The following is a 5,721-nucleotide window of genomic DNA, read 5'->3' as shown; positions in this document are numbered from 1 at the left end:
CCTACACTCCAAAAGAGCAGTGAAATTGCTTATGATTTATAAACAACTGAAAAAAACCACAGAAGCAGCGATACCATTTTGTGAAGGTATTGGTGACAATAAAATGTGCTTTGGTTTCCAACACAAATAATGCCATTAGATACAGGAATAAAGACAGGCTAGTTAGCGGGAATGCAAATATATTAACACCTTCCAAGGTAGAAGTGTAACTTGAGGGGACCAATACATTGAAGCTGGGGAACTTAAAAACATGTCTACACCAAAACATTAGAGCTGTCCCAAAAACCTGCAATGAACATTTTATTAAAAAATCAAATGAAATGTGCTATCATCTGATTAGAGAAAAAAAAAATACAGTAGTATACAGAAAAAAAATTGGACTCAGTAGTCTGAATTTGACTTATTAAAAAGGAAAACAGGATAAAAATGCAGTAAGCGTTAGCAGATTTAGTACATGCTGGACTAATCCAAAACCTAACAAATGAATCAGTCATTTCCTTGGGAAAAAAAACACAACCAACCTCAAACAAGATGCTATCTGGACTCAGTAAATCATCTGATGTTAAATAAATGGGATAAGAGGGTAATCCTAATATGAGAAACAAACTTTCTACAAGAATACAGTATGATGATGCAAACATGAAACAACTGGACTAGAAAAGAACTACTAGTTCCTCCAAAAATCACACCAAACTTTTTCTTTTTTTTATCAAGGCTGCCAGAAAATAGGTAGATTTAGATGAGGCAGAAGTGGAAAGTACTGCAACAAAAGGGGAACAGAGTATCACACAAACAAGTGACCAGTCTGAAAAACGTCATACTAGAAGCTACATGAAATAAAAACTATATGAAGTGCAAAATTCCTGCTCATAGGGACCGAAAAAAGCTTCTTTCATGTAGTCAGGACTTGTTATTTGGGAGTATAGTCATTCTGTGATCAACAATAAACTAATGCAGCTCTGTAGTAGGGAAAAAAAGAGAAGGAAAAAGAGGCAAATGCACATCAAGGATTTCTCTGCAATGGAAATAGGGAAATACGAACACTGTTGCACATGAGCAAAAACTTGTCTGGAATACCACACACAATTCTGAATTCCTGTTTTCAAGAAAAATAAGTTCTCATTCCAAGAACTACAGAAAGGAGCTATTGATATGACCACAGAGACTGTTGTATAAAAGAAAAATTAGTCTTGCTTACTCTGCTTAGCAAAGTAAAACTCTAATGAAGTTAAAGATAACAATTCATTAAAAGGATACATATCAAAGAGGGAGAAGTACGCCAACAGTATTCCTCAGTTTAAGTCCAACAAATGAACATAAACTAAGAAAAGAGTAAAATTCATACTGCTATTCCAGAATCCAAGTTTGGTTCCAAATACAGAACAAAACTAACATTCTATTGGCAAAAGTAAAAGACACAGAAAGCCTACCTGTTTTTAAGAAAAAGACATCATACATTCCATTATATGATGCATTCGACATGTAAGCAAGGGATACAGTTTGGTTTCACTCTGTTTCTATTCTGACATAACAGTGTGTGATTTGCAGGGGGGAGAATCTAAAAAGATAATCGCGAATAATATTAGGAGTATAGATTTACTCCTAAAAATATGGACAGCAGAGAGCACAGAAAAATCACAGAGTCAATGCAACAAAAGAGGAGAGAAGGAAAGAAAAACAAGAAAGCTGGGAAACCTGAAAAACCTAAAAAAGCAATAACCCCCTGTTAGCATCTATTGGTTCCTCTTCTGAATCAAGAAGTGTTTGATGTGGCATGACACTTAATGAAGATTAGAACATACAGCAGTTCAAAATTATTATTGTGTGAAAAGCATCGTCTTCCCAACAACACTCAAGTTATCTTAGACAGTATTAACATGATCTTGTGCAAGCGACAGCCTATTTTTTCAGTCAACTATCTCACTGGTTCATAATCTTACAGAAAAATAAGTGGGTACAGCAGAAGAAATGCACTGAAAAATTGGCACAGAAAACATGCAGTATTTGATTTTAAAATTTTTGATAGAAATATTGATTTGTTATTTAACATCCCCTAAAACCAGAAAAAAACTCCATACATAAAAAAGAAATTAGACAGATGAAGGATGTAGAAATCCCTGCCACACACAAGTCATTGCTTGTACATATAGTAAAAGGAGTGTGGACGAAAATTTTCTGCACAATTTTTTTTTTCTTTTTAAATGGACAACTGTATGCCTTTAAGTATTAAATAGTAGGTTAGAAACAGGGAAGTCAAGGGACCTGGTACATTCTCTCACCAAAAATTCTTTTCTTACAGTGTATTTTCCAATACAGTATTTATTGCAAAACATGTAATTGTATTTTCCTTCTGTATAATGAAAACAATATAAATTAAAACATTTGCCAAGGTCAACATGAAGAAAGAGACTTGGTGAGATTTCTGAAGATGCCTGGTAACTACCTATATTTTAATTACTTTTTCACATTTTACAGCTGCCCCTGCCTGACTTCACCAAGACCACATCAATGCAGCAGCAGGGAAGAGAACAATTCAAGTTTTCTGAACACTCAAATGTTTGCCTTTTTTATTATGTATTTCTGACTTGACTATTTCAGACTCCTGCAAAGAAATGCTAATTTTTGTTGAAGTACATTTGTGATTCCATTTCCCCTTCAAGAAGCTTATGGGGCATTACCAATTAGGTAGCTCAGCTCCCTGCCTTTAATCTCAAAAAAGCACATATATTAGGTATTATTGTTCTCCTGCCTTGCCTCCTTTAAAAAAAAAAAAAAAAAAAAAAAAAAAAAGACCAAAAACTGCATTCATTAGGAGAAAGATTACATAAAAAGGATATGCCACTTTTTAATCAATGAGAGAGAATACAGTATGACTAAAACCAGCATATTGGGCATAGCAACCGTCCAACCAGTCTAAAAAGGAAGCTTTTGGTGCAGAAAACATAAAATTCTCATTAGATTTTAGAGAACGGAAATTTTTCACAAGTTGCTAGAATATTTACAGCTGTGGGGGAGAATATAGCAAAGTATCATAAAATATGGTAATTAAACCACACAAGGCAAGTGTTCTTGTTAGCACACTTAAACATCTTATTCTCCTCCTTACGACCCTAAGAAGAAATACTAGGGTATAGAGTTTAGTTTGACCTCTTTCCTGCTTCTCTTGAGCATCAAATGCAAGAAAAAACCCAAAGCACACCCATGAAGCTCCCACCTCACTTCCAAAGCCAAATGCTCACCTTCCAAGCTTCCCAGAATTTCCAGAATATAATTTCCTTGTATGTCGATGAGACCAGAATAGACTTGAAGGACATATGCTAATTTCACTGAACACATTCAACCCCTGCATGGATTCCAGAACCCCATTGCTTTATTCTGCTTAGCACAAGAAAATTAAATCTACACAAATATTTCAAGCACTCAGATTTCTTGATCCCACAGAAAACTCTTTAAAAAAGCAGGTTCTGGTCTAAGGAAACTCAAATGGCTTCCAACTCATCAGCTGCACAACACACACACGGCTTTTTTGTGCTTCAGCTGGTGACATTTCTGTATTCTATGCTATCAATTTTTGGAAAGTGTGGGGCAAATAACACAAATGCCTTCACAATTCCTAGGTTAGTTTAGAAGCCAAATGTGACATTTTCTGGGTGTCATTGGTATATTAGTAAGAGTTCATCAGTAAACAAAGGCTGTTGTGTATTAAAACAGTAGCCTCTTACTGTTTAATCCAAAATTCTAGTCCTATTCTTGATCCTATATACTAACCTGCCTAAAAACACCACTCTTCAGTTTAGCATTCATTGTTCAGTACACCTCAAAAAATACTTAATATATATAAGGACTGAAGCATATTTAGAAAAAATGTGAGGGAAATCTGCTACAGCGTGATTTCCAAATCAGCTGATTCACTATTCCATACTCACAGGCACTAAAATTGAAACACTCAGGGGCAAACTGAAGCGTGACAGGAAGGTATACTACAGGTGAATGCTAGTTAAGATAAACAGGAGACGAGGTAGGATACCGCGCATGGAGTATCAAAGATCTCATATAAGAGACGTGCTTTTTCTATCTAAGGGAACTTTTCCTTTTCAGTAATTCCCAAGAAAGTAGTTTTTTTTTTTTTTTTAAAAAAAAAAAGGGCAGGGGGCTGTTCTCTTCCTGACATACAATAAAAGCCCTGTACTGTACACCTCGTGCCATTAAGGGAAAATATGCTAGCATACTGCAAAATTTTAAAGGGCATGGACTTCTGCCCTCTCGTTATAAGCATTCATCAAAAAATACTGTTATGCAAACTACCCAATAACAAAGAGAAATTCTGAACCTTTCTAGATATAGAAGCACTTGTCAAAATACATCAAAATTCTCTCATTTTTATCTGACAAAACTTTAGGGTTTCTTGTAATATACACTGAAAATTGCAAAACCCCAGTAAAACCTCTGAAGCTAAGTACTCGTTTGAAAGATATTAATTTGTCTCCACACAAAGCATAAGGGACAGAAGCATGATGACAAAGGTATCAGAAAAAGAAATATGAGGGTGGGAGATAGAAGAAGGTACCTCAGGGAATCAACTGGATCTCCTTACTGTATCAAGTCTTCACATTAAGACTACATGAAACTATGTAGATCTGTTCATCACACATTCTAGTATAAAGGAAGAAATCTCAAATTACTGTCCTCTGATACAATAACAAGAAAAAAATTAAGTGCCAAATATTGAAACTTTCTAAAGATTACCTTTTAAAGCTCCCAATGCTAATGGAAAATGTTAGTGACAATTTTGTTGATGCAACTTAAACACGTTAAAAGGCTGACCTCAAGGTATAAGGTGTGTGCTACACATGCAAAGATGGTAGCCAGTGTATTACAGAAAAACTAATTAATGCTTATTCCCTTTCTAAGTAACTCTTCGGCTAATAAACGCTCTATCTCTCCCAAGACTATTTTTTGTCCTTAGTATAGCAAAAAGAGGAAATTAGAGCACAGAAGGGATTATTCAGAAATAAGGGCACAAAGTGGTTCTTAGCCTAAAGGTCTCTCACTTGTCTATTTATCTACGTTTTTCTGGCTTGCTTCCAAATTGAACTTTTGCAAGTGATCTTCAGTAAACAAGTGGCCTACGTCTCCCTACACCGCACGGCTTACCTCACAATCTACAGCACTGAACATCAAGTTCCTGCACATAGTATTACACATTGTAAGATTAAAGTGGCCCTCAAAGTTAACTGCTTAACACCCTTTTTCCTTTTCACACATGTATTTGAAGGCATCATTAATTTACCAAGGCTCAGGTTCCTTTATATTAAATCTCCCTTTGAAGAATACATGGCACTCAAAAGCTTATTTTTCTTACTACATGTAACTGTACCACCCTTTTTCGTCAACCTTGCTTTGCTTATATTCGTCGACCATTACAGCTAATGCACTTTATCCAGCACTTCTCACCTTGGTACAACAACCCCTGGGGGTGCATCCTAAATTCTTTCGGCCTTAGTTTTTCCCCTCTCTCTAGGGCCTGGCGTAGGAAGAGGGCGGACGTCATTTGTGGCGGAAAAAGTTTAAGAGCGATATTTAATTAAAACACCGTTCCAGAAAGCCCCTTTCCCGGCGGTGCCTGCACTTCAAGGGGTCCGCTTCGCTCCCGCACGCAGGGGAGAGAAACGCGCCCTCCGCCACCGTCCCGCGGGGGAACCCCGAACCGGCACCCGCACC

General features: G+C 36.5%; 2 protein-coding genes across 2 annotated transcripts in view; one reads left to right on the top strand and one right to left on the bottom strand.

The window, feature by feature from the left end:
• The window catches only part of ELOC (elongin C), a 14,417-nt gene extending 8,894 nt beyond the window's left edge, over window positions 1-5,523 (bottom strand). Inside the window, exon 1 of the mRNA XM_009634490.2 lies at window positions 5,455-5,523. The gene's annotated coding sequence lies outside the window, so the exon portion shown is untranslated. The remainder of the gene's footprint in view (window positions 1-5,454) is intronic.
• Window positions 1-5,721, top strand: part of TMEM70 (transmembrane protein 70) — a 12,239-nt gene that overhangs the window by 1,807 nt on the left and 4,711 nt on the right. The window lies entirely within an intron of this gene.

Source organism: Egretta garzetta, unplaced genomic scaffold (assembly GCF_000687185.1).
Source record: "Egretta garzetta isolate BGI_Z169 unplaced genomic scaffold, ASM68718v1 scaffold251, whole genome shotgun sequence".
Lineage (NCBI taxonomy): Eukaryota > Metazoa > Chordata > Aves > Pelecaniformes > Ardeidae > Egretta > Egretta garzetta.
Note: the sequence above shows the minus strand (reverse complement) of the source record. Positions and strands in the feature narration are given on the sequence as shown.